The following is a 21254-nucleotide window of genomic DNA, read 5'->3' on the forward strand; positions in this document are numbered from 1 at the left end:
TGTTGCCAAGCTCTCCAGGAGGAGAGCAGCCCTTCTGTCTAGGGTGGAGCCTCAAAGATTGTTCACCACTTTAAGTATCCATCCACCAATTACCCAGATTATGGGTAAAATAAAAGTCGTGGCAGGTTCCTCCTAACTCTTCCCTTCCTGTATCAGTGATGTGCATTTGCGAGGCAGAGCTTTGAGTCAGCGCTCCTTCTTTCCTCTCTTCTGGTTGCTCCCAGGGGAGAGAGCCTCCTGGTAATAGGAGCTGCATCGGTGCAGAAAAGAATACGGTCCTGTTCCCTTCTCAAATGACATTTGACTATCGGGCATCTCATGAGTTCTCCAAGTAGGCACATGAATTGAACCTTTTAGGAGTCGCAGTGATTAATGGCCTGGTAGGTAGGAAGCAGGCGCTCGTTACAGGTCTGGGATCTGCTGCTGGAATTAAGTAGCTGCCATGGCAGTGATGGTGCCCTCGTACCCTTCTGAGCTGCGCTGAGAACATCACCAGCCAGGCGAGAAAAAGGAAGCAAAGTTCACCACAGGGTGGGTTAGGGGATTTTTATACTTTTGTTTTTGTTGCTGACGTGTGGGTGTGAGGTTTGGGGTGGTTTTTTTTTGGTGTTGATTCTTTTGTTTGTTTGTATCAGCACGAACACAGGAAATGTTCTGATGAGCCCTATAAGCTGGCCCTTCTTGCCTTGCGTGGAAGCCACTCGGGAGGACAGTGGGCACGTTGGTGTGGCTGCAGTGCTCATGTCCTGCTGGTGCCTGCGGGTGGGGCTGAGCTGCTGGGGCATTTCTCCCTACACACAGTGTTCTGCAAGCGATGGAGGCCACCAGGCTTGCCCAGATTCACAGGAAACTGGGTCATGCTCCCTTGGGCCAGCCCTGCAGCATGGACCAGAAGGCAGAGGGCTTTTTGTATGCTAATGGGAGCTGGTGGTGCAGCCCCACAGCCCAGGGCAGGGGGTGATGCCTGCTCAGCCCCTGCACATCTTCTGAGATCTGTGCATGTTGCTTCTCTCCTTGTCCTCTCTGGTGGGCTGTGCAACCAACACAGCAGCTGGCAGTGACAAGGTGCCCAGCAGCACGGAGTGCTGAATTCTCGTCTGAGAGCAAAATGGTGAAGCAGGTTTTTTTTTGGGTTTTGGTTTTTTTTTGTGTATTTTTTTTTTTTTTAACTTGATGTTCTGTATTAGACATAGACTGTTTTTAAACATCAGCATGTGTTCTTCTGCTTTGATGTTTTCCACAAAGAGGATTCTGCCTTCCACTTTAACAAATAGTCCCATGTTCCCCTGCGTTGCTTTATACTCCTAATGATGCTGCTTACTCAAATAAATGCATACACGCACATGCATTTAAAATGCAACATTCCCCACTGAAACAGAACAGAACTGATCTTTTCTAGTGATCTCCTGTGCCGGAATGTTCATGTTTTGAAATTAAAATGGATTCTCCTTATCTTCTCGTAGCCCTTTGATCCATTGCCTGTGGCTGGATGGTGGCGGTGGGGGCTGGGGAAGCCCGGTGTTGTGTGGCACCGCCAGCACCGTGCTGAGCCCCCAGCGCCCGCATCCCTCTGTGGGATGCTTCAGGCCATGCCCCAAGCACACTGTGCTGTCTGAAGTCCTCCTGGTCTGGAAGCTTCTGGGAGCTCTGCAGCAGTGCCTGCTGTCCAGACGTCCCCTCTCCTTTCCATCCTGAAGAGACTGACCTGGGAGCTGGGCTGGGCTCCCTGCAGCCATCGCAGCTCCATGCAGGTTTGGTTGGCTCTGCTTTTCCCGGTGGCCTCTCAGTTTGCAGTTTGTTGCAAGTGGTGAAGTGAAGAGCTTGAACCTTCCTGCCAGGTCTGTACATGCCAGTGCTGTCACAACCGGTCTCACTGATGAGTCAGTTCCTTTTCTTCCCTTTTTTTAACAGCAAGTATGCAGCTAGTGCACCCATTAGTGTGTGCAGGGGGCTGGCGTAGAACTGTGGAGACACATGTGCATGTATCAGATGCTGAAGAGCGGCGTTCTTGTTATAAATATAGCTCTGCTGTGTTCCTACTTACATTTCAATTTTATAATCCGTTCCAGAAGATTTGGACAAAAATACCGTAGTGTGAGAGAGCGTTAGATTCTGGATTCTTCACATAATAATTCTTAGTGAGGAAACTAGTAAATAAAGCTTCGGCATGGGCAAGGTGACATCTTCCCTACTTGGAGGAGTTGGACTTGGGGCGTAGATTTATGGAGGGTAAAATAAAGGATGAGGAGAAACAGGAGCAGAACTGTGTTTTATTTTTTTAGTTTATTGCTAAAATGTATGAATCGGCCTTTTTTGTTTGTTTTATTGGGGTGATTATATACGGTCTATCTTTACGTGTATACGTTTTAGAGCTGGTGGGCCCGCCGTGATTAAATGTTTGCTTTGAATACGTGTCCGGCATGCTAACTTCTGACAGCAGAAAGTTGTTAAATGCATTTTTATATGAGAGAGGCAAAAAAAAAAAACCAGAAAGAGAAAGAGAGAGAGATTGTTAAGTGTATGGAAACCCTTATTGGCTGAATTATATAACTGAATTCATTCAGCATGCTCGGTGGATCTTGTTCTCCTTTCAGTATTGCCACTCTGTTCATCACCCCTTTTAGTGCTTTAGGCATATGGCATGCAGTACATCCAGGGAAGTGTCAACAATATGGCATATGTTATACATACTGATCTTGATACACCGTAGAAAATAATGGGCCTAACTTTAAAAGGCACAGTGCTAAGAATAGAGCGTGCTGCAACATGCAGACAGCGAATCCGCCATGAATGTCATGTTTGAAGACAAGAAGAGCTGTAGTTTTCGTTCCTCCTGTGGCTTGCGGTGCCTCGGCGTTCTGCACAGCGGAGACGTTGTGGTCGGGTGGGTGCAGGTGGGGGCACCTGTGCAGGACGTGGGGTCGGCGGGACAGAATGCACTGCAGTGCCCTCGTGGTGCATTTTGGCGCTGGGGACACCGAGCAGTGTGTGCGCCTGGCACTGTCTGCAGGGGCAGCGCCCAGGGCTGTGCTCGGTGCCCAGGAGCTGGCAGAGGGGCACGAGAGCCGGCACTTGGCTCCATCCCAGCACTGCCAAGGAGCTGCCCAGCAGATTGTTCAGCCTGCATTAGGGGCATGGGACTGCGTGGCTGTGGGTTCCTGCAGGGGGCTGCCCTGTAGGGCTGACAGTTGAGCAGGGTGAGGTGCCAGCTCTTCTCTGCTCCCTCTGTCTCTCAGGTCCCGCTGTCGCCCAGCTTCCTGTATCACAGCAGCTCAGTAACACACCTTGCAGGATTATAGAAAAGTGTAAACCAAGGGTCCTGAAGATTGTTCGGAGGAGTTCTGTCTTTAGAACAAATGATTCATGCCGCGCTATACGTGTGTGTGTATGTGCGTGCCGGCGCTGCTGCTTGCTGTGCTGCGCTGGCTCTGGAGCTGCAACATCTGAAGTGCAGAGGAGCAGTGAGTAGAGGAAGAAATCCCTGCTTTCCAACAAAGAGCGAGTGCTGTTCTGTTATCTGAGTGGCCGGTTTGGCTATTGGTGGTGTTGGCGGAACTGTGCGGATCTCCACAAGGATAGAAGGGAACAACAAAATATTTATTTTCAATCTTCGCTGGATGCTGAACGTTCTGTGCATGTTTATGGGGGTTAAACATTAATAGCAGATGTTGTTAATGAATAGAAGGCTAGAGCCGGCTTCTGAGACCTTTCAGTTCGTACATGAATTTTCTGGTCGATGACAATACTTGTAACACGCTTAATTACGAAGCAGTGTTCTAATCAAGCCTTGAATAACCGAAGAATTTCCCCTCCTCTTTTGCGGTTATTTCAGTGGCACACACACGGATCGCTTCAGTGCCTGCGCTTATTCTTAGTGATTTTTCTTTTCTTAGAACAGCCGCTGAGGTTTTCCCCCGCGCAGCCCATGCCGTGGTGCGTTGCAGCGGTGCTGCCCACCGGCGTGGTGCCGGCCGCGAGGCTGCCCTGCCTCGCCGTGCTTCCAGGTGGAGTACGTGGAAGTGATTATAGGTAATAAATATCTTTTTTTTTTTTAACTTATTGCAGAGGCAGTTTTTCCCCCTGTTAATGAGGGTAATTTGACTTGGTTGAAGGATTGCAGTTCTTAAGAATTAATGCAGCAATCCAATTCAAAGATTTAAAGAGATCTAAGATTTTTCACAGGTCGTGTGCTTGTGAATGTGCTCCTATCACATAGCAGCTAATGGACTTGAACAACAGTCTGTCATTTACTGTTACCTCAGTGTATAGCAGCTTTGCCCTTGATAGCAAGTATACTTTCCCAGCGGCGCGGGTTGTTTCGGAGCGCCGTATGTGGGTGCCACTTGGAGTAGATGGGATCCAGTTTCTAACGGCCCTAATTACTGCACAGAGCCAGGTTGCCTTTCTGACTGTCTGAATTAAGAGTTTGGATCCTAATCTGCACAATTTGAAGTATTTTATGCCCAAAGAGCCGATTCCTCATTTTTTTCTAATTTGTCTGTATGTGCATAAAATAATTTCCATGTTTCGTTTTCCCTGTATCAACGCACAGGGATTAATTACACAAGTACAGAAGTGTTAGGTGCCAGTTTCCATACGGTCCCATTATTTTTAGGGATGCATTGTTATCTTTTTACAGTGTTTCGTAATGACTTATTTGTAAATGCTGTTGGAAATGCTCTAATTTCTTGATCCTATTATGCTCCTGGATATTAAAAATCCTATTTTAAGGTAATTAGAAGGATTCTCTTCTATTTAAATGTGTGTTCTCTCGACAGTGTCACTCTATACTCTGCACACAAGAACCTTTGTTCCTTAATTAGAAAAAGGACTAGAGCTCATTAATTGTGGGTACAAAGTGATGTCTGCTCAAATGGAGAAGCAATAATACAGTTTAAATAATGATTGATCCTACGTTTTAAGTCTCGCACTGTTTCGTATCGGTGGTGATAAATAAGCAATATATAGCACAGTTTCCAAAGAGCCACGGTAAGATTTTTATTGAAAGATCTCTTTTTGCAAGGATAAACCTCTGTGGGGCACGATAAATAAAGGATGGATGGCACATGCACTGTGCCTGCCATTTAGAAAAGTCAGCATTTGTCACCAGCCGCACCATCGTGATAGCTGAGATGCGGGGATAACTCCACCCCGTGCTTCACCAAATGAAGTAATGGTGGAAGCTGCGCAGTCAAAAGCGGTTTGGATTTCGACCTTACAGAGCTTTATCGTGACGAAAAGAGTATTTTAATTACTGCTCACAAACAGGATGAGTTATAAATGTTTGAGTGTTTCACAGGGTGTTGCTTTGGAGGCTGGAGACGGGTGTACTTTGTTCTCTGGTTTACCATCTTCCATCTGTCCCCTTGGGAGGGACAGAAGTGGGAAGGTGGCCCTGTACCAAAGGTCGGCAGCCATCAAAGCATGCAGTGGAGGCGGTTCCCAAAATCTAGCGCTGGCACTGAGCTTGGTGCTCCTGCTGCCCTCCTGACAGGGTGGGACGTGGGCTTGCAGCTGAGGTCTTTGGTCACTGCTTGGCTTTCCCCAAATGTGGGTTGGGGACGGCATGCTGCTGGGCCCAGCCTCACTTCCAGGGCTGGAGGAATGAAAGCAGGTCTTATTTTCCTTATTTCCTAAACCCGGTGGAAAACCGCGTTAACAAAGCCGAGCGTTTCTTGCAGCAGCAGGGATAGGGAGGCTGGGAGCTGGAGTCAGGAAGCTGCTTTTTCCTGCCCATGGCCTCACCAACCCTAATGGTGCTTGCTGCGGGCAGGGTGTGCGTTTCACTTGGAGTCTGTCAGCCCCAGAAAATGAGGGCTTTCGGGGTAACCTTCTGTGCTGCATTCCTCCTGGTGAGAAAGAAAAATAGTTTTTGAAAGATAAAAAACCTGTTCTTCAATTGACTATGCAAAATTCTTATTGCGGTATTTATTCCAAACCTGCACACATAATGTTCAGTCAAGGAGAAAACAGCAAAAAACAGTTGTTGATGGACTTAGCAGAGAACTGGATTAAATAAGCATTAGTCTACTGAAGCTGATTACAGGAATATGAAAATGCAGTATCTTAATGGTACATATTTTCATGTGGCAGCTCAGTTGCCTTTCATTTTGCAGCTAATATGTCTATTCTTATGAGTCATTTACTTCTTTAATTACCTTTTGCAGGCAAGGCACCATGGTATATTAATGTGAATGATTTTTACTGCCAGTTTATCATACAATGCCCCAGAAGTTGAAAGGCGTAATTGACTTGGAAGAGCAGCTCATGAAGGAAACAATATTTAGTTGACAGTTTTCCTTGTACTCTCTGTTGACGTTTATGAGTTTACACTATGCTAAAGGAGTAATAAACACAATTTTCTTTCAATAACAGGAAAGAGTAGCTTTTAAAATACGTTTGTGGAAAACAGATTTGTTCGTTTCTTGAACAATATAAAATAATGTGTTTCCGGCGATGAGATGTGTATAAGATTGTCAATTGAATTAAACCTTGGAAGGTGCATTTACAACCTGCCTTGGAGCGTTAAAAGATATTAGGGTGCATATGAATGGAATCAATTTAATGAATATTTAAATTACACGCAGATTTGGATAAATCACGCTCAGGCCCGTGCGTGAGATTGCCTGGTGGCCCGCTGGTGCCTCCGAGTGCCAAAGTTTCAGGTGGGAATTCCAAGGAAGGAGTCCCTCGTTCCTGGAGATGGAGGAGCGCTGGCTGAGAGCCCCCAGAAGCCTCGGGGGGGGGATTACTGCAGGAGCTGTCTGTAACCTCCCCGAAGCCGTGGGCTCGAGGAGGCTTTAGCATGCAGCCTGGCCATCCGTCAAAGCCCATTTTCCTCTGGAACGCTCCTTTTATTGAATTGACCTTGTCAAATCGCAGATCCTCATTTCAGGCGTCCCCGGGACCACGCTCAGGTACGATTAATCATCCCACCCCTCTTTAATTAATTTAAAGGCTCTCCCTGCGCGGCTCGCACAGAGTTAAACTTTTCACAGTTTTCCGCGATTGTTTGCAGTTCAGCCCTGCGCAACATAATGAAAGTTTTCGAGCCATCTGTTGTTAAGCTGGCGGTGAGCAAGGCCAGTATATCCAAACAGAGCGCTGGCCTGCTGTAAACCCAACCTGTCAGTTCAGCATAGCTGCGCTGACCCTGCCGGGCGCGGGGCCGCCGCCGTACCAGGCACAGGCTGCGCGCTGCTTCCTCGGGACGGCGCGGGGGGACCCTGTTTACTTTTTCCACTTAGCGTTCCTCCCACAGCCCTGTGCTGGTTTATACTAAATCTTTAAATTGACACTGTTTTTTGCAGCGCCGAACTTTTTTCTTTCTTGCTTTCTTTCTCTCTCTTTTATTTCTCCCCAGGGTGAGGGGAAGACCCCACCGTTGGTACTGCAGCTTTTCAGAGAGGAGCTGAGGGGCGACTGCTTTGTGTGTGTGTGCCGTGTGTTGTCTCTCCATAGTGAGAGGCATGTTCACAAGCATCCCAGCTTGCTCCCTAGCTCCCATTGTTCCCTTTGTTCCATTATTTAAGGTCAGTCCCTCCTTTGCTTCTTAGGGCCGGGAGCAGTAGTGAGGTAGGGCACAGAACCAGTGCCCACTGTCCTGCCATGGGCATCCAGGTGACATCTGAGTGATGTCTGGATGTCTGCAGCAGCCTTCATCCTCCCATTGGCCTTCCCTCAGCTGGGTAATAGGCAGTTCAAAACTTCCTGGGCAGAACAACAGAGATGGGGTGGCAGTGCCCACTGCTAGCAGGGATGTGGGGCCGGGTGTTGTTCTTCTCTCCTGTTTGTGCTCAGTATGCGCCTGGCTGGCCACCCCTCCTCTGCCTTTGCTCCTGCTGCTCTTGTTGCATGCATTTCTTCCATTTCTTCTTCCTACAGAAATGCTGGTTTGTTTATTCCTGTTGGTCTGGGAGATGATACATGTCATTTTCCTGCTAATCTTCATCCAGTGTAAGCTTTACCTCTTCATAGGAATGGCATCAAAACACAAAGGGTCTGTGCCAGGAAAGTGAGTATCAGCTCTTACCTGTTTTCAGTGTTTGTTTTTTGGACTAGACCAACAGTAAATACCTTCATGCCACCGCTTCTGCCAAAATCACGTTTTCTACTGCGTATTCTGCTCTTCAGCAACGCCTGCCCACCTTCCTTCCCTCCTGGTTCTTGGGAAGCAGGGCTGGCTCTTGGTGCCCCCAGCTGCCCAGTGGGGAATAGCTGCATGGGGCTGCATGGGGATGTGGGCTCAGCTCCTGCCAGGGCCTGTGGGGCAGGAGGAGCACGACGTGGGCACACAAGGCTCAATTCAAAATGGAAATAACTGCACTTAGGAGGAAACCCCATCCAGCTCTAATCTGTTTGTAAGGTGACTGACACGTAAAGTGCTTTTTTGTTTTAAGGTAGGGGAAAATGCATTCAGGATAGAGTTTCTGGTATAAATGTCAGGTGTAACGCAGTGCACGCTCACTCGAAAAGTCAAGCAGATAACCTTGGCATTTAGGGCCGTTGCCTTGGATAAAATGAAATTGTATTTTGTTTTTAAAAAGGAGGACTACATTAAGAGGTCACCTATTAGCCGTGTTTTTGCTGGCTGTCTGAAACTCGGCCCTACTGTCTATTAAACTCAAACCACTGTGTAAACATTCCTGTGTTGTTCCTGGTCCCCACAATGGCCGAGGGGATCAGGTTTCACCTGCCTGCACATCTTCAAGCAATTAAAGCAATTAGCTTGAAGCCATTTCACATTCAAGGTCTACTGTGACATTCAAGTCCAGAAGAAGTCTAAGGGAAAAGAAGAAAGGGTATGGGAGGGCCGCTGTGTGGTGCTGGAAGCAGATAACACAGGAGGGGCTTCCAGACCTGCTGCTAGAAATGAGGAAGGATGAGCACCCAGTGGGCCTCTAAATTGTACCCGTGTTGGGCTGGGAAAAATTATACCCAAATTATGCGCTGAGAAGGAGGGGGAGAAGGGAGGAGGAAGGAGAGAGCAACAGCAGTGCAGTTTGGGGCAGCACTTGTGTGAAATAGCACGGTGTCAGTCTTATTTACCGACGTTTCTCCTGGCACCGAGATGATACTTCTAATTTATGTGAGGGTTTCTGTTTGGTGTTTACATTGTAGAACTGCCCTCGTTCTGGTTAATGTATCAGTGAGGGTGACAGTCAGCGCCCAGTTGGGGATTCGAGCAGTGCGTCTTGAAAGCTGCTATTTTTTAAAAGGTTGGTGCAGATTAGTGGTGACCTTAAAAGATTAAACTAGTACAGTTTAAAGATAAATAATCAGCCTTTAGCACATTAGATAGCTACATAAGCATGACAGAAGGTGACTTTCTTACAACAGTTCCAGGATCCAGGAAGCATTTGTGCATTTGTGACTTGGCTGGGCAGGGAACGGTGTTTTGTAGAAAGCAGGACATAAACTGATTGCAGCACTTCAAATTGGTTAATGCAGTTTTAAATCCACAGTTTTCCTGTTGGTTTTATTATGCAGAAAAGGCTAATTTTAAAAGCTCTGCCTGCTGCAAAGGAAGATCTTGCTTTGCTGTCCCGGAGGGTGTTCTTAATCAGAAATAACCGCAGGCTAAATTCTAATGTGGAATCCTGCTGCCCTTTAACCTAACGCTGCTGCTCGGTCGGTGTTTGTTAACAAACAGCTCTAAGTACAAAATTGTTTGAGAATTACTTTTTCATTATATTTGCTGACTTCAATTAGAATAAGAAGCTTATTTGGGGAAGAAGAATTAAAAATGTATGGGTTTTTCTAGAGAAAGTTTCAGCAGTTGTTTCCCTGTGAGCATCATCTTCAGTGCGGAGCTGTAGGCTCTGTGGCACACGTAATTCAATTGAAATGAAATTATCTTCTGAACTGATGGCGTGCACCAGCGGGAGAGGCAGAGCTCAGGAGCATCCCAGGGCTCAGCGCAGAGTAGAGCTGGAGCAGGAGCTCATCAGGACCGGGGAGATGGGGAGCAGCACAGGATGGGGGCTCTGTGCCGGGGGTTGTGCTTCTAACAGGGCAGCCCTGGTCCCAGCCCTGTGCTGTCTGGGGGGGCACGAGCAGCACAAAGATCCTGGTGATCTTTGGCTTTGGCTGATGTGTAATTGCGATGCACGCTTGGTAAACTAATCGGTGAGTTAAGGTGGGAAGCGCTGAGTCGGTGGAGGTGCCCAAACCGCCCCGATTCCCCTCGGTTTATGTGCAGGAGTGGGAGCGCAGCAGGGCGCAGTGAGGAGGTGATGCCTCTGCATGGCAGATCTTTCCCTTTTTTTTTTCTTTTTTTTTTTTTTTTTCTAGCTTAGTCTTCTGTTTCTATGATCTGCCTTTTGAACTGTTTTTGTGGCTGATCAGTTCCACCTAATATGTCTCTTGATTTCTGCTATTGTAATACTCAGACGACATGCTGTTCTCTTCATTTTTATAAGCTTTAGATGCTCCTGCCTGTCATATTCTGGCGGTTTATCTTCAGCGTCTGGATTTGCTTTCAGACTTGCATGTCTATCAAGCTGCTGTTGCTTTGAATGTGAGATCAAAAGAAGATGAATTCCAGTAAAAAATTTCCTTGTATGAAGAAAAGATTGGGGGCCTATGTAAACATCCCGGTGACAGCTCCCAATGAGTTATTTTAGCAGAGCATTAGCACCCAGAATGACAGACAGTCCGAGACTACTCGCTCAGTAACAAATCAGCCCTTCAGCGGCAGCAGTGCGTTGCCACAACAGCAATACATTTTCTAAAGGCATCCTGTCCCTCGTTCCTATTGAACATGGCTGTTGGGTTGCTCATCGCTGCCCGAGCTGCCTTCGGGTGCCCCAGTTGACTCTCGGTGACAATATCTGCGTCGTGTCACCCATACGGCAGACAGAGCTCTGGTGGATGGGTGGGGAGAGCAGTGTTAGGCAGCACTGCTAAGTGGGGAGTTGGTGGTGGGAGGGAGGCGGCTGTGGGGGAAGGCCGTGCGCATGGGATGGATGCTGGCTGCGCGTCCTGAGCCGAGACAAGTTGCATTTTTTTGGCGGTTGTTTATATTTCAGTTCACACAGTTGGTCAAAAAATAGCTCTTGCAGCCCAGGCATCCTCGTGGGGCGATCCTCAGGGAAAGCCGGGGTGCTGCAGGGGGGGAGAGTCAGCCGTGGCTGAAACTGTGTGCAAACAGCTCTGCCTTTTGCAGAAGTGAGGTGTGTGCTTTGCTGCCGTTTGGTCTGGCTGGGGACGTAATTAGTTCTGCATGTTTCTGCTTGAGGATGGGGGCTTCACAAGGCAGAGTCGCTCTGTCTCTGTGTGTTGCTCAGCATTATGGCCAGCTCCGACGTTACCTGCGAGCTCCGGCCGGTCCCTCGGCCTCGCAGGCAAAGAATTAGTGCAGGAATTCTTGTGGTTTCTTTGTCGTTTAATAAAAGCAGACGCTGCTACTGTGGAGGCAAAGCCTCCTGCGGAGGGCAGAGCTCCAGCGCCTTCTCCCTGCAGCCTGCGCTCGGCTGCACGGCACTTCCTGTTTATTCAAACATCTTTTTGCCATTCTTCAGCCCCCGCTGCACAGAAACAGCCAGAACGCATCTCCAGCGCAAGGACAGAGATCTGAAGGCAGACAGTAAGAGCTTACTCTGTTCAACTCCTCATTCTCCCCGCGAGCGCTCAGAGCGCAACAGCGGGTGGTTGGGGCTGAACTTTGCCGTCCCCGCTGAGGCAGGAGGGGAATGGCTGGGGTTACAGCTGGGAGCTGGGTCCGGCTGCTGGCAGAGGGGAGGGTGTCCGGCATGGGTTGGGGAGCTCTGGTGAGAGCCAGGGCACAGCTGCCTTCAGGTGCCACCAAGCAGCCCGCTGTCACTGTCCCTGCTGCGGTGGCTTCTCTGCATGTTTGCACAAGTGGCAAAAAAAAAAAGTAGTAGTAACAATAAAGCAGACGCGGCTGTTGTTTGGCTGTTGTTCTGGGGAGGAAGAGAGGTGTGAGCCCGCAGAGTCTTGTTTTCCTCGACTTGTTTGCATCTAACAGTGCTCGTGAACTGGCCTCGCTAATATTTGTACCAATTTCATGCTAATAAAAATCAGGCTTCTGAAACAAGCGTGGCTATTATCTCGTTCCTATTACTATTGTTTAGACCTGTGGTGCTACAAGAGGGAGAGGCGAAGCACTCTCACGCCGGGGAATGGCTGTTAACTTCTCATGAGGAGGATTTGCTGCAGTTGCCCAGTGTTGTGTGCGTGGTGTGCGGGCTCCGAGGACAGCAGAGGTCCTCCTGGTAACCCGTGTGTTGCAACACGTCTGCTTGTTGTTTTCCTCTCCGCTCATACAACTTAAACAGCCGCGTGATATTTCGGGGTTGTTTCTCTCAGAGCCCACCAGGATGGCTGGGACCTCCTTGGGGAGCGTTCAGTGCCGCAGAGCGAGAGGAGGGGTGCGGGTGCCTGCCCCGTGGGGCACCCCGTCCTGCTGGGGCCGGCCCTGCCTCTCCCAGCTCCTAGCAGGGTTTCACATTTTAAACTGTAAAACCCCATCTTCCTCGAAAAGAGAGTGAGGGAGAGAGAAATCCAGCTGTGCGCTCAGCCAAACCGCAAGTACAACAAACATATTTCTAAAATATATTGCTAGTCTGGCTTTTTAATGTTCAGAAGTTGTTCTACTTTGCAGGGGAAAAAAAAAAAAAGATGGTGTTTGCAACCGCCTTAAGGACAATTTGTTTAACAGTAGGAGTAATTGCATGGGGAAAATGGAAAGAGTGACTGAAGTTATTTACTCAGATGTTAGTGTAGGTGTGGGGCAGAGAACTCGCTGTGGGAACAGTGGGCTGCTTTTCTTGGTATCTCAGTCTATTTGATGACCATCAAATTTCCCAGCTCACTGGTTTTGTTTTTTCTGGATGGCATGTTTGATTATTTATCAGAAGGGAAAGGGAGTAGCTGAAGCAAATAAACATGTGACCGAGCTGTGTTTTGTTTTCCACTCAGAAGGCCGTGCCCTTTAACAGATACACAGAAAATAATAAACGTATTGTTTTATGATAAAAGGAAATTATGTGTGTCATTTTCTTTAGCGAGGCCATTAACCCCTTGTGCTCAGTGGTCTCCACCTTCTGGAAGCTTATTAGGTTTGCAGCTGGGAATTAAACGCACTTAAAAATCCCTCTAGTGTGGAATGTTTCCATGGATTACTGCCTCAGCCCTCTGGATTTGCTGGATTTATTACGTAGCCGCCTCTGCCTCGGTACATCCACAGACGTCTCTGAGCCGCACTTTGGGTAACAGATGCGGGCCGTGCGGGGTGCTGGTTCCTGGAGGGCACTCCGAGCGCTGCTGGGGTCCTTCTTCCACCTCTGTGTCCATGCAGGAGGAGCTGCTGCTGCATGTAGTCTGTTATGGACGGCGTCGTTTTATGTGATTCTTTTCTAAATGCCAGCTGTGTAATGCATAGCATGTAGGTTTCCCATGTAATACCGGCTTGGGACAACGCTCATTATCGTCCTTGAATCACTGTCAGGAAGTAAATACAGGTTTGCCTCATCTCTGGGAAGCCAGTTGCATGCTTTAGCTGCTTTTACGGGATTAAAAGAAACAAGTTAAGACCGTGATGCACATGAAAGGAAACTGAGCTGGGGTTCGTTTCGCCTTGTGCAGGTAGGTATAAGCATAATAGGCCGACTGCCTTCAAACCTGCCTTTGTGCATCACCAGGGGCTTTGCTTTGAGGGAGGGAGGAATGGCAGCGCAGCTACCAGGGAGAGGAAGGGCCCGTGAAATAAGGGCCTGAAACTTACATGTGACGTGAGGAGAAAGAGGAAATAAGTAGCTGGGGGCCAGGTGATGTGGCTGGGGACCGGGAGGGTATCGCCAGCTGCCCTCATGTCCCAGAAGCTAATTTTAGGGACCGGAATGGGGCTGCAGCCCCTTGGGGACGAGGGACCCAAGAGTAGAGGGATGGCTGTGTCCCCGAGGGGAAGGCTTCCTCCTGACCCACAGCAGTGAAGGGTTGGCACATGCCCTGAAGCATCAACATTTGTACCCTGGTTTATGTTTTTTATCTCTCCAAAGGTAGCTGTAAATGCTCTCATTACTATCTGTACAAGCGTCTAATCCTCTCTTTGCATCCTCCCCAGGCTCCTGGCACTGGTGATATCTTGTGACAGTAAGTTCCAGAGGGTAATTATGAGTTGTGTATTAAGAAAGGAAAAAAAAAAAAATCCCTTTATCTGCTCTAATTTTTTGTTGTTGTTGTTGCTTCCTGATCTGGTTGAACATCCCCTTTCTCTCGCAGTATGAGAAATGGCAACCAGCTCCAGATGTACCTTCTCAGGCCGAGTCACAATTTGTGTACTTTTATCATCTCCCCTCTTACTCATCTCCTGCTAAACCGAACACTCCCACCGTTATCAATCTTTCCTCCTATCTGCTGAGGCCTCTAATCACTTTTGTCGCCTCTTTGCAAGCCTCGCCTGTTTTTTTGCCCTACCACAGGCTTTAAAACAAGGCTTGGAGGAGCTGCCCTGAGTCAGGCAGCAGCACGCGCCGGAGCCTTGCAGCACTGGTTCCCCACGTCTGGGGCTGCCCCAGTGCTCTGCTTCCTTTGCTCTGCCAGCAGCGGTGAGGAGCCGCGGGGACGGGCTGTGTTGGTGAGTGCAGGTTTGTCACAGGATGTTTTGGAAAGCAAGCTGCGGCTGCGCTCCTTGTTTTGTTGACCGCACGGGGAAGCGTGCGAGCAGCTGTATGCAATATACTGTTTATGTTGTAGCAACAGAAAGACACTCTTGCTTCTCCCCCCCCGCCCCCCACCTTACCCTCTTCCCTATTAAAAAATATGAGAACTTCCCGTGCTTTTGACATCCAAGAAAAACGCTGCTCAGCAGTGAATAGTCCTCCAAATATTCAAAGGTCTGGTTCACTTTTGGATAAACACAGTAGTTCAGAATCTGATCTCGAGCCTACAGAAACGAGCTGGAAATCCCATAAGATTTTTTTCGTCGCTCAGACATAGTTCAGTTCTGGTTCAGTTTGTGCTGGGAGCCAAGATTTGTATCCTTTCTCATTTTACCAGGATGTGTTGGCCCATCCCTCCTTTCTTGCTGGTACAGACCGCTACATGCTGTGAATCTTGACATGCCAAAATAAAGAGAGCCATTTTTAATGTTTGGGAACTTTTTGCCAGATGCTTTTTAAATGGCTTTGATGAGTCTTGACTGTGACTCTTTAGAAGAGGAGACAGAAGGTGTTTTTACAGTGCAACCGCCTGAGGGTTTCGTTTGTGTCTCAAGAATGGGATTTTTGTAGCCTTTGTCACTGCCGTGGCTGGTTGGGGGCTCAGCATGTTTTGGGTGCCTGCAGAATTTGACCTCTCCTTCTGCTCTCTGTTGCAGTCTGCTCCCTTCTGTCCCACTCGTGTCTCCTGGTATTTGAACAAAATACCTCGACCACCTCTCCCCCCAGGTTGCTGGGATCCGTGGATAAGGTACCAAGTTAAAATCACGTTTGGAGGTGAATCCATTATTTCCTCCTGTGTGGGGCAGGTCCCTGCCACTAAGCAGAGCCCTCCCAGCCTTGGGGATGAGGACAGGGATGGGAGCACCTGGTCTGCCCGTCCTCTGCTGGAATAACCTCATAACCTCGGGGGTGGAGCTGGGTACAGGCAGCTCCATCTGAGAGGTTTGAAAGAAAGTGTTTTCAGTGCCCTTTTCTGGAGGGGATCTCCACAACTGATAGCCAGGATCTGTTCCAGAGGAAAGAAGCTAAGTCTGCTGAAAGAAAAAAGCCTCCTCTTCTTTCCTTATGACTGAACTATTCTAGGAGATGCCTCTGTACGAGGCCTGCTGCCAGCTTCCTTGCTCTGAGCCTGACCTCCGTCACTTCGGGGACAGGATGTGAGTCGGGGTTTGTACACATGGTCCTCCGGGTCCCTTCTCTTTTTCCAGCATGGGAATCACCCATTAGTCACTTGGCTAAGTGTAGTGTCTGAGCAGAGCCTTCGGGGCCGGCAGATCACTGTGTTCAAGTGCAGGCTTGCTGCTGCAGCTCTGCTGGCTGAGGAGCTGTCTGGTGGCCCCTCGCTGGGAGCCAGCCTTGCAAGGTTATGGCTGAGTGGGGCTGCAGGAGCCCCCAGCTATCCCTCTGTGTCACCTTGCAGGGCAGACCTGGGGTTGGGTCTTCAGCCCTTCCCCACCACGGTGCTGGGCTGTGCTGCCAGGTCTCTCAGCCTCTGCTTGTTGTGGTACGTGGCACTGAGGGCTGGGATGGGGGGACAGGGAGGCAGCGCGTAGCGGCTCGCTTCCCAGTTCTGGAGGAAGATGAAGGGGCTGGGTACGAATGTCAGAGGGAATAAGTGCTGCAAGAACATCTGCTTCTCTCCTTTGCATCTTCTACATTTCATTCCTCCTCTTCATTTTGGTTCCTTTCCTATCCTCTCTAGTTGGTTCTTCTCACCTCCCCCTGTTCTGTTCCTCCCAGAGGAACAGCACTACCCACTGCTGTCGCTTTGCACTATTTCTTTTTTTTTTTTCCCTTTTGCCTACTGCTCCGCTCCTCGCCGTTTCCACACGTTGCTGGGCTCAGGCTGTCGGAGCAGAGCTGCAGCAGGGCTCCCCTCCAACGTGTGAGTTCCCTCTGCGCACCCGCCTCCTCCCAGCGCTCCCCTACATCTGCTGCTCCCGGAGAGGAGGTGTCGCGGAGGGGAGCAGAGGAGGCAGGAGTGGGAGAGACACGAGGCAGCTCCGAGCCTCGCTGCATCCGGGCGTCAGAGCTTGTGAGCTGCGTCTTGCTGCTCCACGCGGAGCAGCTGCAGTGCGGAGTGGGGTGTGAGGACAGATGGGAGCTGAGAAGGAAGAGAAAGTGCTGGCTGAGCCTAAATTGCCCCTCGTCCTGCTCAGGAGAAACAAAGGTACTCGTCTTGCTCAGTGGCAGTGAGGACCCTCTGGTTTTAGCTGGGAGGTCGTTAGCTGCCATGCTGGCAGTCCCCGTGTGCCTCAAGCTGCTGGGAAAACAGGAAAACCAATGGTGGTAATGCGGCGTGCCTGGGGATGTGGAGCCGGGGTCCCCCAGTAGTCCTGGCCTTGTGAGGGTGCAGCCGGGCATTGTTCTGGGAGGGCAGTAGGGAGCACCTCGCTTCTGCAGTCTGGGGTGGGGTGCCAGCACATTTTTTTCCAAGGGTAGTTTTTGGCCTTTGAATATCTTCTGTCTCATCTCCCTCTTCTTGTTGTGTTGTGTTTTGTTTTTTAATGACCATAACTGAAATAATGATGATGTTGGCTGGCGAGCAACTTTGCAGATTTACTGCTTAGACACTTCAGATGGCCGTGGGACCGGCTCTGATTTCTGGGAACGTTTCCTTCCTCCTTTCTCAAGTTGCTTTTCTGATGGGCAGCTTTGTCCACCTGGAAAGGCCCAAGATTTCTTGGGAATCTGGAAAACCACATGGGATTTCATTTTGTGCTCTCCCTGCAACTTCCTTTTGCATGGTTCCTCATTCCAGAGGCAGCTGAGCGCCCTGGGATGCAGCAGGGTATGGCAGGCACAGCTTCTGCTAGGTGCTCATCTCCTGCTCGCCTTGCACCAATGCATGCTCCTCGTGTCCTCCACTTCCCTGCCTTGGCCAGAACAGCCTTCCCATGCACAGGTGCTGGAAGAAGCATCTCCTCCCACTGGAGTTGCTCCCTCATAGCTGTAGGTCTTCTTAATTCATTAAGAGCTGATGGATATTAATATTGACTCCAGCAGATGGAAAGGGAGGAGCTTGAGGTCTTCTTCCTCAATAGAAATAGGCTGATGGAAAAACAGTTTGGGAGTCATTGCCCTGTTGTACTGGCTCTAGCAGTGGAACAAGTTAGCAAGAGGCTCTGTAGGACTGGATCTTGTTACTGTTTTCCTTATGTACGAATACAGTAAGCAAGTATATGGCATTTTAGCAGCACTTCTATTTTTAAAGTTCTACTCTCTTTTTCCAGTGCGTTTCCCTGTCCCAGCTCCATCCCCAGTCAGGACTTTCTGGTCAGTTGAAGGCAGAGGATGGTGAAGCAGAAAGAGTGAATGGCTTGCGTGAAAATGTCAAATTTCACTAGTAACTTCAGTGATAACAGTGCCGGATGTTCTGGGCAAACAACAGCTGGGCAAACAAGTCGTGTTCTGTCTATCTTGCAATGAAATTGTCTTGGTCATCTCAGACATGTACTTTGTTTTTTCCCCAGTGCTTCCCTAGCTGGCAAACAGGGAAGGATTGCCGATTCCCTAAGCACAGGGAGAGAGGGTCCGGAGGGGCTTTCTTCCTCAGTACTGCTGTGACTCGGATCTGTGGCATCGTTCAGTGAGTCTGGATTCACCTCACAGGGAACCCGGTGCTAACATTTTTCCCGGGTTAGGTGGCCCCCAACGTTTGCTCCCCGATACCATTCCAAGTTTGCGTAATGTCTCTAAAATGCAACATTTCAATTGCCTTCTTACTGTTCTGTTTTACGCAAGAAAATCTCCTTATCTCTCGGTGATTTCCTAACGGATAAGAAATCAGCTCAGGACTTTTGCCATATCTCGCATTTAGGCGTAGCACAGAGCGGAATCAAGATGACTCGGTTGGTAGCGAGCCTTTTACTGAACTCATCTTCTGAAATCTGTGTCGATAGCGACCCCGAATTGTTTGCATCTTGCAGTTAGACAAGAATTGTGGCACTCAGGAGGTGCGTTTGCTAGGGGATGCTGTTCTTTCCCTTCGGTAAGTGGAGAGATTTACTGTTTGCTGTGTGGAAGGGAAGATTATTGCCAATGCAGTGTGGTGTCTGTTGGAGGCTGGGATTGCTGTTTGGGTGTATTTGTTTTAAGGAGCTTGGGTGTCGTCGGGTGCTCTTGCTGTCCCTACCTGCTGGCTGCTAGCAAGCATACTTTTGCACCGGTTGGGGCTGATTTACTGCAGCCCCAGCACTTGTTCACTTGTGGAAGTGCACGCATGTCATGTAGATTTAGGCAGTAGCTATGGCAGTTGGGAGGAATGCATGAGAAGAGCTTGGAGATGTCAGAGCACCCGCTCACAAGGAGAGGGCCACGTTAGCAGAGCTGCTGGCTAGCAGTAAACAGTCCTGGCACCCTTGTTTCGGGACTTGGCAGCAGCAGGAGTTGAACTGGGTCCAGCTTTACTTTCTACTGCCTGTTCAGTAAGTTGAGGACAAGGCAGATGATTAAGGAAACTGCTACAGAAGCTTTTGGAAAGATAAGAGACTTCGGTCTCCATGTCTGACAGTCTGGCACTTTTCACTAGCATTGAATTCACATGCAAATCAAAGGCAACATCTACTCCCACAGGAAGCTTTATTAATGTACGGGCCCGCTCGTGAATCTCTGTGCTGATGAGAGTTGTGGGACCGACTTCATCGTCAAATTGATTTCCCTGTGCATCATTGTTGGTGTGCTGTGTGGCCAAGCAGCTTTCTGAACGGAGCTAGCTGTCCTTCACACATCACATTGTGTGCAAGGCCACAGGATGAGGCTTGGAAGGGATGGGGTAGGTGTGCTTGTTGCAAGATGGGAAGGAGTGAGCAGTGAAATCCAGAAAGGAAAAGTATGTTGGGATCCCACCATAGGCAGAGTAGTTTGACACAGCTGTTGGGTGAGAATGAGATCTGAGCTGCAAACAACCTTCTACATCTTAAACCAAGCTCGTTGCAAGCTTAGCTTTTATTGCTGCTGGATATTTATAAACAGAAGAGCAGCATCTTGAGGGAAAAGCTGAAGGAAATCATGTTTCAAGCCACAATCCGCCAAGCTGTGCACTCACCTACACCTCCATCGTCCTCCCTTTGTTGCTCCTGTCCATCCACACTGCTCCTCACAGCTGCCTCATCTGTCCCTGCATGGTGCATGGCCGCGTGGGTGCGAATAGAAGCAAGGCAAAGCATTGAATGCTGCCCCAGTTCCCCACCAGTGGGCAGAGTCCCTCGCCAGCCCGGCCAGCTCCATCAGAAAGCAGGCATTTCTTGCACGGCTACTCGTTTCTGGGAATCTTCAAACATTTCTGGCAGCCAATTTTAGTTGTGCAACCTCTCAGCTGCCAGAACGGATAGAATATGATCATATCACATGAAATGCATGCAGGGTCTGCTATAGCAACTGTATTTCAAAGAGACAACACATATGGTGGCTGGTTCTTTTTGGAATAATATCTATAAGTTGATGATGTTTTATTCAAAAAGGCTGTAGCTTGAAAGGTTACGGATGTTCTGATTGTTTAGTGTATGATTAAAGAAAGGCTTCCGTGGTTTTTTTGGCCTGTTGAATCCAATTACTGGGAAGTAAAATGATCATTTGATTGCACATTTACCTGGAATTATTCTTCTGCAGAGCCAGTCTTAATAATATATAATAACATGTTGCGTTTGTGCTGTATAGTGCTTCTTGTCTGAGCAACTCAGAGTGCTTTACAAGTATTCATTAATTAAATAAGCCATACAACACCCCTGTTAAGTAGGCGAGTATTTGTTGCCCATCCTTTTGCATTTGGTAGCTTTTTTTTTTCCTGCCCACCCTTGAAACTGCCTTAACAGCTAAATAAGCTAATTCAATAAAAATAGCGTGTTTTAACGGCGCTTAGCAGTTTCAGTGTAAAGGCTCCCTTGGCTGCCTTCTACTGCACCGTGTTTGAGGCACTGTGGGCACACGAAGCACCAGCTGCCCACCTGGAAACACAAAGTCTAGTGTCAGCTTCTGTGGGCCAGGCTCTGTTTGGAAGAGGCTTTCTGACCCAGTGGAGACGTGTTGTTACACTGGGGCTGAGGGTGTAGCTGAGCGTGGTGAGGTCTCTTCCCCAGCTCCCTGCTATTGTCAGTGCTCTGCCTGCACGGCTCCGGGCACCATGTCCCATCAGAAGCCAGGCTGTGCTGCAGGATGGCAGCTGCAGGCCTGCAGGCCCTGCGGTGTGTGCCTCGTCCTCATGGCCACGCTGTGCTCCACACGGCCACGGAGCACTTGGCAGCTTGGAGAAACACGAAGCATATTTGACTCCTTAATTAAATAGGTATTAATTAAATCACTCAGAGAGCGTACACAGTAGGAGTGGGGAAGGCTTTTTCCCTCCTTCCACGTAGGCATCTTGCACAGGGACTATTTTTCTTGTTTTACATTAATGAAGTCTTCAGCCTTCCCACTTTGCCACCTACGCATGTACCGAACGTCTCCAAGGAGACCAAGGAAAGCCACGTCCGGCTGGCGGAGCCTGCAGGAGCCAAGGGCTGCCATCTTGCAGCTGAGACTTGGCTGGGCCATGACCCGCCATGCAGGGGTCAGCTTCGTCTTTTGGTCCTT

The 21254-nt window shown here is 49.0% G+C and overlaps 1 protein-coding gene across 17 annotated transcripts in view; it reads left to right on the top strand.

Annotated features, from left to right (window-relative positions):
* Positions 1–21254, top strand: part of FOXP1 (forkhead box P1) — a 341511-nt gene that overhangs the window by 214709 nt on the left and 105548 nt on the right. The window contains exon 1 of one of the 17 annotated variants that reach the window (XM_072346992.1): positions 3385–3461. The exons of 15 other annotated variants lie outside the window; for them this stretch is intronic. The gene's annotated coding sequence lies outside the window, so the exon portion shown is untranslated. Of the gene's footprint in view, positions 1–3384; positions 3462–11533; positions 11588–21254 lie in introns of those variants that run through there. One more of the 17 variants, XM_072346989.1, reaches the window with a different exon arrangement.

Source organism: Excalfactoria chinensis, chromosome 12 (assembly GCF_039878825.1).
Source record: "Excalfactoria chinensis isolate bCotChi1 chromosome 12, bCotChi1.hap2, whole genome shotgun sequence".
In the NCBI taxonomy this organism is placed as follows: Eukaryota; Metazoa; Chordata; class Aves; order Galliformes; family Phasianidae; genus Excalfactoria; species Excalfactoria chinensis.